The sequence below is a fragment of the Halichoerus grypus genome, chromosome 4, assembly GCF_964656455.1.
Source record: "Halichoerus grypus chromosome 4, mHalGry1.hap1.1, whole genome shotgun sequence".
Lineage (NCBI taxonomy): Eukaryota > Metazoa > Chordata > Mammalia > Carnivora > Phocidae > Halichoerus > Halichoerus grypus.
In genome coordinates, this window is record NC_135715.1 from 24,146,590 (window position 1) to 24,158,681 (window position 12,092).

Consider the following 12,092-nt stretch of genomic DNA (forward strand, 5'->3'; position numbering starts at 1 on the left):
CTGTTCAAAATGTATATGTTCATTGGTTGTATATGTAAAGCATCCCAAATTTTGTAGTTTTTTTTTTTTTTTTTACTTTTTACTTTTTATTTTTTTTATTAATATATAATGTATTATTTATTTTAGGGGTACAGGTCTCTGATTCATCAGTCTTACACAATTCACAGCGCTCACCATAGCACACACCCTCTTCAGTGTCCATCTATGCAATCCTAATCATTTTACACAATAAAATTTAAGCAATATTTACAAGTCACATTTTTCAGCACCCAAAATATACCTCTGTTATGTCTATTAAAATTAATAATCATAATACATCCAGGCATCTTGACCTCAATTTTGGTGAAAAGAGAGCTTAAAAGTTTATTTAAAATACTCAGGATCACTTTGGTGTCAATAGTGGAGTCAGAATCAAACCTTTATTTATGTGACTCAAAAACCAGTATCTTAGTTTATTCGCCAGGAGAAGTTAGTGAAATTTGCTTCCCAAAATCTGATATGAATCTCTAAGAAAGAGTATAAGCTACATCAGAGTGGAGTTTACTTGGGCTTTAGAACATTATTCCTAACTGGAATTTAATATAACAGAATTATCTGGTAAAGTTTTTTTTTGTTTTGTTTTGTTTTTTAACTGAGGTACGTTGACATTAACATTAGTTTCAGGTGTACAAAATAATGATTTGATATTTGTATACATTGTGAAATGATCACAATAAGTCTAGTTAACATTCATCACATTATATAGTTAATTTTTCTTCTTATGATGAGAACTTTTAAGATCTATTCTCTTGGCAACTTTCAAACATGCAATATAGTATTATTAACTGTAGTCACCATGTTGTTAATTACATCCCCATCACTTACTTATTTTAAAACTGGAAGTTTGTGCCTTTTGACTCCTTCACCCATTTTTTCCATGTCTGCCTCTGGCAATCACCAATCTGCTCTCTGTATCTATGAGCTTGTTGTTGTCGTTGTTCATTTTTATTTTATCTTTTTAGATTTCACATTAAGTGGGATCATACAGCATTTTTCTTTCTCTGACATATTTAGCATAATGACCTTAAAGTCCATCCATGTTGTCACAAATGGCAAGATGGTGAGCATTTCTTTTTTTTAATGGCTAAATAAAATTCTATTGTGTATATATACCACATTTTCTTTATCCATTCATCCATTGATGGACACTTAGATTGTTTCCCTATCTTGGGTATTGTAAATAATGCTACAATCAACATGGGGGTGCATATTTCTTTTCAAATTAGTGGTTTTGTTTTCTTTTTTTTTTTTTTTTTTTTAAAGATTTTATTTATTTATTTGACAGAGACACAGCGAGAGAGGGAACACAAGCAGGGGGAGTGGGAGAGGGAGAAGCAGGCTTCCCGCCGAGCAGGGAGCCCGATGTGGGACTCGATCCCAGGACCCTGGGATCATGACCTGAGCTGAAGGCAGACGCTTAACGACTGAGCCACCCAGGCGCCCCTGGTTTTGTTTTCTTTAAATACCCAAATGCAGAATTGCTGGATGATATGGTAGTTCTATTTTTTAATTTTTTTTTTTTTTTTTAGGATCCTACATACTATTTTCCAAAATGGCTGCTCCAATTAACATTCCCACCAACAATAAACAAGGGTTTCCTTTTCCCTACTTCCTCACCAACACTTATCTCTTGTCTTTTTAGTCCTTTTAATAATACTCATTCTAAAAGGTGTGAGGTAATATTTCATTGTGGTTTTAATTTGCATTTCTCTGATGAATGTTGAGCATCTTTTCATTACCTGTTGGCCATCTATATGTATTCTTTGAAAAAAATGTCTATTCGGATCCTGCCCATTTTTTAAATCTGATTTTTTTTCTTTTTTTCTTTTACTTTTCTCTCTCTCTCTCTCTCTATCTCACTCTTCAGTTATATGAGGGTTTTTTAAAACTTATTTTGGAGTTCTGTATATTTACATATTTTGGTTATTAACCCCTCATGAGATACGTGTTTTAAAAATATTTTCTCCTATTCAAAAGGTTGCCTTTTCATTTTTTTAAAATATTTTTTTAATCACTACAGCTAACATGGGCTTGAACTTACGACCCCAAGATGAAGAGTTACGTGCTTTACCAACAGGGCTGCACCTCACCTTTTCATTTTGTTGATGGTTTTCTTCACTTTGTAGAAGCTTTTTACTTTGATGTAGTCCTACTTGTTTATTTTTGCTTTTGTTGTTTTTGCTTCTGGTGTCAAATTCAGAAAATCATCACCAAGATCAATGTCAAGGACATTACCATCTCTGTTTTCTTGCACAAATCTTACAGTTTCAAGTCTTTATGTTCACATCTTTAATTCATTTTCGTTAATTTTTGTGTATGGTGTAAGATAGTGGTAAAGTTTCATTCTTTTGCGTGTGGCTATTCAGTTTTCCTAACACTATTTACTAAAGAGACTGTTTTTTCTCCATTTTATGTTCTTGGCTTCTTTGTCATAAACTGACCGTATATGCATGAATTTATTTCTGGGTGCTCTATTCTGTTTCATTGATCTGTATGTCTGTTTTTATGCTAATACCATACTGTTTTGATTACTATACCTTTGTAATAGAATTTGAAATCAGGGCATGTGAAGCTTCCAGCTTTGTTCTTTCTTTTCTTCGAGATCACTTTGGTTATTAGGGATCTTCTCTGGTTTCATAAAAATTTTTTCTGTTTTTGTGAAAAATGCCATTGGAATTTTGATAGGGATTGCATTGAATCAATAGATTGTTTTAGGTAGTATGGGCATTTTAAGAATGTTTTTGTAATCCAAGAATATGGAATGTCTTTTTATTTACTTGTATCTTCTATTTTTTCATTAATGTCTTATAGTTTTCACTATATAGGTCTTTTACCTTCTTGGTTAAATTTATGCCTAGGTATTTTTTTTTTCTTTTTGATGCAGTTGTAAATGGGATTGTTTTATTTTTTTCTGATAGTCTCTTATCAGTGTATAGAAACTCAACAGATTTTTGTATATTGATTTTTGTATCCCTCAACTTTACTGATTTATTCTAATGGTTTGTTGGTGTAGACTTTAGGGTTTGGTATATATAGTGTCATGTCATTTGCAAATAGATAGTATTACTTTTTCCTTTCCAATTTGGATGCCTATTATTTCCTTTTCCTACCTAAATGCTCTGGCTAAGGCTTCAAATACTGTGTTGAATAAAAGTGGGAATGGTGGGCATTCTTGCCTTTTTTCCTAATTTTAAAGGAAAAGCTTTCAGCTTTTCACTGTAAAGGGTTTTTTGTTTTGTATTTTGTTTTTGTTTTTGTTTTTTAGAAAAAGAATATTTTTCTTACGTAAAAACAATTTCCACAAGTAGTATAGATTATATGACCATAGAATCCCTGGACATTTAAAATTTTAAATGTCTTAGAACATTTGCATGTGGAAATATACCACTGATCCAAAACAATATGAAAAACTAAAGCACCCCAGAAATGAAAACTTTTTATAAATCAGTTTAATATTGTGTATGTATATGTGTGCTCACACACATGTGTTAAACCTTCTATATTTTCCCCTCTGGTATTGTGGGTCAAAGACAATTCTGTTACTATAATACATATTACTCAAAGGAAGACAGCACTGGCAAAATTACTTCAATAGCTGAAACCAACTGGAAAAAGAGAATTAAATAATTCTGTTCCATTGATTATAACATTTCTACATTGTCTTTATTTAATCTGACTTTCACACAGCTAAGGCAATACTCTCCAAGGATGTTTAGTCTTTGGAGAGTTCCTCACGTAATATTACACCTTGGAGAAGAAAAATGAAATAAAGGCGAGAATCAACAATACAATTTTATACAAGCTTCTAATTTTGAGGGTGGTGTATTAAACACTCCATAGAGCTTCTGATAGGCCATCGGCTACTTATTATTTTGATTCAAACAAAACATGAAGAGTGTGAGACTATGAAAAGAACATTACTCTATTATTCACTAGATATAATCTTAACTTTGTCAAGGTATTTAAATTGTCAGAAATTAAGTTTCTTTATAAAGAAAATGGATATATTAACACCTGTATCATAGTGTTGCTGTATCTAAATTATGTAAAACATATTTGAGAGATCCATAGTAAGCTTTCATTAATTGTTAGCATAGTGGAATAATGGTAGAAATTAATCACACTACAATCAAAACTTAGTTTTGAAGCAGTTGAATAATGCGCACAAATGTGAACTGGTGAGAAATGTTAGCTTTATTTGAAACTGAGTTAAAGAGCATGACTTGAACTTGAATCCACTTCAACCTTCAGGTCTGGACATTATGGCCAATCTTGAGGAGAATGAGGTCTTACACTGATAATCTGGGTCTGCCAAAGTAGACCAGAGACAAAGAGCAAATTAAATATGCTGGTGACTTCTAATATACTTATGATAAGGGGAGACTAATACATGTCCATTTTTGTTCTATATTAATAAAATAAGTCACCCTTCTTCATGAAGGGAGGATCTAACAGTATGCATGGGAAAAGAAAAAAACTTTCCACCAGTACTTCAAGGAAGTTCTTAATTTCTAGGCTAGCTGAAAGCAAGAACAAGGTAGCGTAGTGCAGGGGTTAAGAGGTCTCTGGAGTCACACTGCCTGGGTTCAGCCACAATTCTGCCACATATTATTAGATAGCCATCAGTGAGTCCCAAGTTCACTTTACATAAAAAGCAAAGAAGTTCATATTTGCATAGCACTCAGAGCATAGAAAGGGAAATGATTTCACCTAGAGCTAATTCCATTTATTCCCTACCTGAATGAGTTATGATTTACATATAGCTTTAGAATGCAAATATGAATAATATAGAATAATTTATTTCACTTGCAGGGAGGGCTAAAAGGTAAGTGATGGTTATATCCACAATCAGTTTATGGGAAGAAAATAAAGAAAGAAAGTTAATGAGTAAAGACAAAAGTTTACTACCCATATTTAAGCATAGGAATTCTGAGTGCTATTCTACAAGATGGGTCATTTTAATCAGAAGTTAACTTGTGTAAATTTTTTTTTTAAATTTCAGTAGGGGTATTTTAGCTTGACCCTAAATTGATTCCACAGGTAAAAATGGAAGTTTATGTGAACCTCACTGATGGCCTAGTGATTTGAATCAGTTTGCATGAAAAACTGGGTAGCTTACTTGCAGAGAATACATTCTAAGAGAAAATCAGGGAAGCAGATAAAAACAAATAATAGCTTAACCTATAGGACGATTATTAGTGTGATTTTTGGAAGAAGCAATTGTCTATAACTTGCATTTATCCATGGCTCCAGCTCTAGTAGACTTACATCTGTGACCCAGGGAATAAGGAGACAACAATTAAAAAAATCTTTTTTCCATAAATTCTCTTTGAGGTATTACTGCTCTGGTGATCCTTTATGGGATCCAAAAGGGATTATTCTTCCTGCCTTGGTTTCCATAGAACACAGAACAGCTTTAGGTCCTTAACAGCTTCCACCAACTTTATACTGCCCATCACAAATGAAACCAGTCCTCACAGGGCGTGGCGATGCTCAGTGCAAAAGTCAGCCATACTGGGGAGACTCAATGGGGAAATAATTTTACAAAACTTAATTCCTAATGTAACTATCAGAAACAAAACATTAAAGTATATATATCAATCATGGACCTGACCCAACATGCTAATTTTTCAACATTTCTAGTGCACCCAGTTGCCAAATACACAGACTGTATACACATTGGTGGTGGTGGTGGTGTTGTGGATGATTTTGGAGAAGATATCAAAGAAATAAGAGCGATCTCCAACTGAAACAAGTACCCATAACAAAAATTAATTGGGATCAGTAACAGTGAAATCATCTATGTGTGTAGAAAACAAAAGTAAAGGCAGTGTAGACAAATAACTCCTGGCAGTGTAGACACAGCAAATTTCCAAGTAGGGGTGAAAAAATCTTTTTTTTTTTTTTTTAGATTTTTATTTATTTAACAGAGAGAGAGAGAGCACAAGTAGGCAGAGCGGCAGACAGAGGGAGAGGGAGAAGCAGGCTCTCCGCCGAGCAGGGAGCCCGATGCGGGGCTCGATCCCAGTACCCTGGGATCATGACCTGAGCCGAAGGCAGCCGCTTAACCGACTGAGCCACCCAGGCGCCCCCAAGGTGAAAAAATCTTTAAAGATACACTCTCTTATCTCTCAGGGAAGTCTCTGAATGTTCTCTGTTCTCAAGCTATGAGGTAAAGAAATTTGGAATTATAGCACAGATAATATCAAATATTCTCATAGCTTACTGTATTTAGTGTGGCACTCTCCACTGCTTATATTGATCTAATAACTGCACATTTCTCCTATGTATGATATGTTTTAGTGGTTAGTTTTATACTAATGTACTTGCCAATTCTTTTCAGATCTTAATGCATGCTCATAAAAGGAATATTTTGGAAACATGTATTTAAAAATAAAATTGGAAATATTTGATATATTGTATGCAGCATAACAAACACCAAGTAACTAAGTTTTCAATTTTACTTTTTCAGTTTCTGAAGTTTTTTATGGTTGTGTTCCAGCAGATTATGGGCATTTCTCTAAGATTTTCAAAAATAAATCAAAGGCAAGATGAGCTGTACTCATTATTTATACATAATAGATGACATCTTTTCTTGATATGAAAAACTTTCATGGCCTAGAAATAATTTATTAACATTAGATTCAAATAAACTTCAGCATGCAGGCTGCATTGTCAGGTTTTTTTACTCCATCATATTCCCTAGTCCTTTAAAATTGTTTGACTATAAAAATGCTAACCAATTAAACATGTGTAATATATATATGTGTATATATAAAGACCTTCCAGAGCAAAGTATAATTAATAATTGACAAATCAACTATCTGTCATGAGTCAACAATGACATGCATTGTGTTTTTCTCTAGGAAATTAACTCTGTGGTGTTAATATACTTAAATACAAGAACTTGTTTAACACAAGATACTTAATGAGTTATAAAATCATTTGGTTTACAAATGTGAGGTAGTGAAAAACTTGGTGGTTTATAGTGTTTAAAAAAATCAAGATCTCAGCAATTGGGCAAAATGCCATATTAATTCATTGATAAGAGAACTTTCATAAAAATTTGAAATAAATTAAATTGGAACAATTTAAAAATTTTGGGACACATACTTTACTTACGTCCAAGGGAAGCCTGAGATCTAGGCATGAACCAATTCTTCCTTCTCTTGTTTAATCAGTTGAGGAAATTTTACTAAGTTCATACAAAAGTTTAAGCCCCTCAAGTATTCTCTTTTCTACTTTACTTCGTTTCCAGTTGCCTATGTATTGTGAGCCTAAATAATGGTGCTCTCCTATTTCTTTTCTCTTTGACCTTTATTTAAAGCCTTACTCCTCTTCTAAATTTTGTAATCTTGTGTCCTTTAGTTATATTGATTTCCCTCTAGAATCTGAATCTCCTTTCTGGGTTCTTGATGATTTGAGACTAGTTCTTTCATTTGATAAATCATTTTTGAGCAATTATGATCTACAATTAGAAAAAGAAAGATATACAACACGAGTGATTTTTTTTTCTTTTAAGAAATTGTATTTGCTTCAGTTAAGGATGATTTATGACATGCTTACTTTTGATGCTGTGGATGATTCATATTAACTGATCAAGACAGCCTTAACACTCCCCTCAGCTTGACTAAACCTTAGATACATATCTTCCTTAACCCTAGACCCTGGCCATCCTTTTCTTAGAGCACTCGCTGTAGAAAACATGTAATTGTAAACTCTTTCTCTGACCCTTAAAATGTATATAGATCTCACAGATTCTTGCCAGATCCAGGAATGTCTAAAACCTGGGAGACATCCTTTGAATTATCATCCAAGGAGATTGTGACTCTATCTCCCAGTTTGTAGGAGGGTAAGAGTCTAACTTCGATAAATGCCATTTAGCAAACGCAGATGGCCTTATCACATTGACCAGTCTCCCCACTACTGCCCTTCAGTATATTCCCACTAGCTTATCCCAGGACTTATAAAAAACCTCTGGCCATTTGTTTCGATGAAGTATAGCTCGAACTTTCTCCTCTATTACTTTGCCTATTTAACTTTGATGCATATTTTCTATGGTAGTTCTCGTGCTGTAACTTGGACTGGAGTCATCTTTGGACCCCCCAGAGCTTCTCATCCAGGGTGCATGGTATCTAATGGTGTACAATGTTAAAGCTTTTCTTCACTCATGAGTGATTGATTCAGGAACCATTAGCGAAAATCACCATTAGTGAATTTTCTGATCCAGTGTTGTGGACATGCAAATGTTGAAGCATGGTAAGGAATTGACATTAATACTTTTGTTTGGTGTTTGTTTTTGTTTTTTATTTTTCTTCAAATTTTTATTTAAATTCTAGTTAGTTAACATACAATGTAATACTGGTTTCAGGAGTAGAATTTAGTGATTCAGCACTTATATATAACACCCAGTGCTCAACACAAGTGCCCTCCTTAATACCCATCAGCCATTTAGCCCATCCCCCACCCACTTCCCCTCCAGCAACCTTCAGTTTATTCTCTATAGTTAAGAGTCTCTTGGGGTGCCTGGGTGGCTCAGTTGGTTCAGTGTCTGACTCTTGGTTTCAACTCAGCTCATGATCTCAGGGTCATGAGATCAAGCCCTGTGTTGGGCTCCACCCTTAGCACTGAGTCTGCTTAAGATTCTTTCTCCCTCCCATTCTATCCTCCTCTACTCCTCCCTCCACACACGCTCTCTCTCTCTCTTGCTCTCAAATAAATAAATAATTTTCTTTAAAAAAGGAATCTCTTATAGTTTGCTTCCCTCTCTTATTTTTCCCTTCCCCTATGCTCATCTGTTTCATTTCTTGAATTTCACATATGAGTGAAATCATGTGGTATCTGTCTTTCGTGACTGACTTATTTCGCTTAATATAATACACTCTAGCTCCAACCACATTGTTGCAAATGGCGAGATTTCATTATTTTTGATGGCCGAGTAATATCCCATTATCTATCATCTATCTATCTATCATCTATCTATCTATCTATCTATCTATCTATCTATCTATCTATACACACACCATATCTACTTTATCCATTCATCAGTCCATGGATTGATTTGGCTATTTGGCTATTGTAGATAATGCTGCTATAAACATTGGCATGCATGTGCCCCTTCAAATCAGTATTTTTGTATTCTTTGGGTAAATACCCAGTAGTGTTATTGCTGGGTCATAGGGTAGTTCCATTTTTAACTTTTTTGAGGACCTCCATACTGTTTTCCACAGTGGCTGCATCAGTTTGCATTCCCACCAACAGTGTGAGAGGGCTCCCCTTTCTCCACATCCTCACCAACATCTGTTGTTTCCTGTGTTAATTTTAGCCATCCTGACAGTGTTACTATTGTTAATGAGATCTCATTTGGTTGAACTTTGGTTCTTTGGTATTTTGAGTATTTTTTCTTTGAGATCTCCATGATTTTAGTCTAATTTAGTAATGCCAAACATTGAATTGATTGAATTCCAATTCAATCATTATGTTTTATATCTCTGCTTAAAAATAGTTTACAAAATCTTAACATAGCATTAGACTTATGCTAAATTAAGTAATATCCATCAAATATCTAGATCATTTCTTTTTTTTTTAAAGATTTTATTTATTTATTTGTCAGAGAGAGAAAAAGAGAGCACAAGCGGGGGTGGGGGGCAGCAGGCAGAGGGAGAAGCAGACTCCCCACTAAGCAAGAAGCCCAATGCGGGACTGATCCCAGGAGCCTGGGATCATGACCTGAGGTGAAGGCAGACGCTTAACTGACTGAGCCACACAGACATCCCTAGAACATTTCTAAGTAACATGATCTACTGTAATATTATTAGGCATAAATTTAAGTTTATATACGTTTTTCTTGTTTTTCTGATAGGAGAGGCTTATTATATTGGGTCTGTTAATAAACGTGTTGTTGCAATATTGAGAAATTGTACCATAAGAAAGCATGCACTTTACCTATAAAAATTGTGAGATGCTATATTCAGAAATTTTCCTAGTCTGCTACAGAATCCTGATAAAACTGTTCAGGAGTATCTATTTGTTTTCTCTGTAAAACATAAACTATGTGTAGTTAAAATTATAATCAATATATCTAAATGAAACTACTAAAATGGAGCAAAGAGAAATAATTTTGTATGCAAAGTATATTAGGAGTATAGGATCCGTTAAAGAAAAGTATGCAAGATATGTAGGATGTGTTTTTGTTAAGGGAAAAAAAAAAGGTAATTTTATCCTAAAGCAAACTGACTGGCTATTCCACAGTGAGAATTAAAAAATGTAGGACAAAACATGATGGGTAGAACTAGTCATAGGTTTGCAGAAATGGAATCTTATTTTGTGTATTCAAAACTAGTTATAAGATTCGATGGGTTAATTTTCTTTAATAACCTTTAGTGTCACTAGTGTATTAATGCAAACTACAATTGTGTTTTCTCTCTATTAAAATGACAAAATTTTCTTGGATTATAGGTTTTCTCTCAATAAGAGATTGTAAAAGATTTTTCTTTACATTCTGAGTAATTTTCCTAAAAGGTAGGATTGTGGATTATCAGAATAACTTACTGTGTTTTGTGTTGACCTTATCATGTATTTGATTATTTAAGTGAACAAGGTCTTTTCACCTTTGAAAGAGGGAAAGTTGTTTCAATTATGTTACCACCTATATTTGCTTTTAAAATCCTTTGACACTTTGGTTAAGTAGGTAGCTAAGTATTGTTTCTTAGTGACCCACCATCCCTTTTATTTTATTTTTTTATAACTTAGAAAATTTTTAGCCATTGTCCAAATCTTTTGACATTTTTGATAACCTCTGATATTTGCCCTCCCAAAACAGAATTCTAAATGAAATTTTCTTGATCCAAACTGACTTTGAAAGTCTTGAAGGTCCTTGGTGAATCACAAAAGATTTATTCTTTTACCTTGTAAAAGGAGAATCTTTAAAATAAGTAGGTCTATTTGATACATTGCACTGAATTAGAAACATTGTCAAATGAGTGATGTTTAACCATCCATAGGTTATTTATATGAGTAAAATATTAATATAAATATTTCAGAAATATTAAAGTTAAAATTTGTCAATGCCTGTGCTGTTTATGATATGTCCTAGTTCTGCTTTGCTTGCATTAGACAGCATTATAACATTATTAGTCATAATTTCTGAATTGTTCAGTGGGAAGGCTAAAACACTCTTATCCCTCAGCTTCTGTGGGAGGTAGAAGCCTAACTTTAATAAGTACCAGTTAGCAAACACAGCTTAATCACATTGACCAATCTCCTCCATCATGTTCTCCAGTATTTTTTCACTAACCCACCCTCTTGACTAAATTTTTTGTCTGTTTAATGTTGTCTGGTACAATGAGTGTTTTACATAACCTTAACACAAATATAGTATAATTCATATTTATTGTTTTTCTTGCCTCTTGTCTAGATGCTTTACAAACATTATCTAATTTATTCTCATAGTCACCTTCAAGAAATATTTTCCTCAATTGATTTGGCAGCTGAGGAAACTGAGGTTTAGATTCATGAAGCAAATCATCTTCCGTCATTCACCTAAGCTTCAGAACTCCTTTCAGATCCAACCCCTTCTGAGATCCATAAATTGTATTTATGTTTTTGTATTCTTTTCCTTAGAAGAGAACCTCCCAGGTTGTAGGCATCACAAATCCTGGGTGAATGTGACCATCAGAATTTGAAACTGGGAATGAGTGGCTGATTTCAAAGCCTGTGTGTTTCCTGCAGTACAGTTATTTCCCAGCCTGTTTCTGGAGTCCCAGCTGTTCAGAAGAATGAGCTCAGAGGCAGTTCTGCTGAGCTATAAGGTAGTGGGAGAAACTGAGTTCTGGGACTTCCACTGCACTTACAACCAGACCGGCCCTCCTTCTATCTCTCCATCTATTTCCCTGAGATAGGAATTAAATTTATTTTGAGGAAGTGATTTTGTGGCCAAAATACTTTGAAAAATAATGGCATAATGCCAGACTGCCAGAACCCTTTTCATTGAATACATGTTGACATAGGGGAGCAACTGTGGCAAGTTAATTACACAAAATTTATTCAATTTA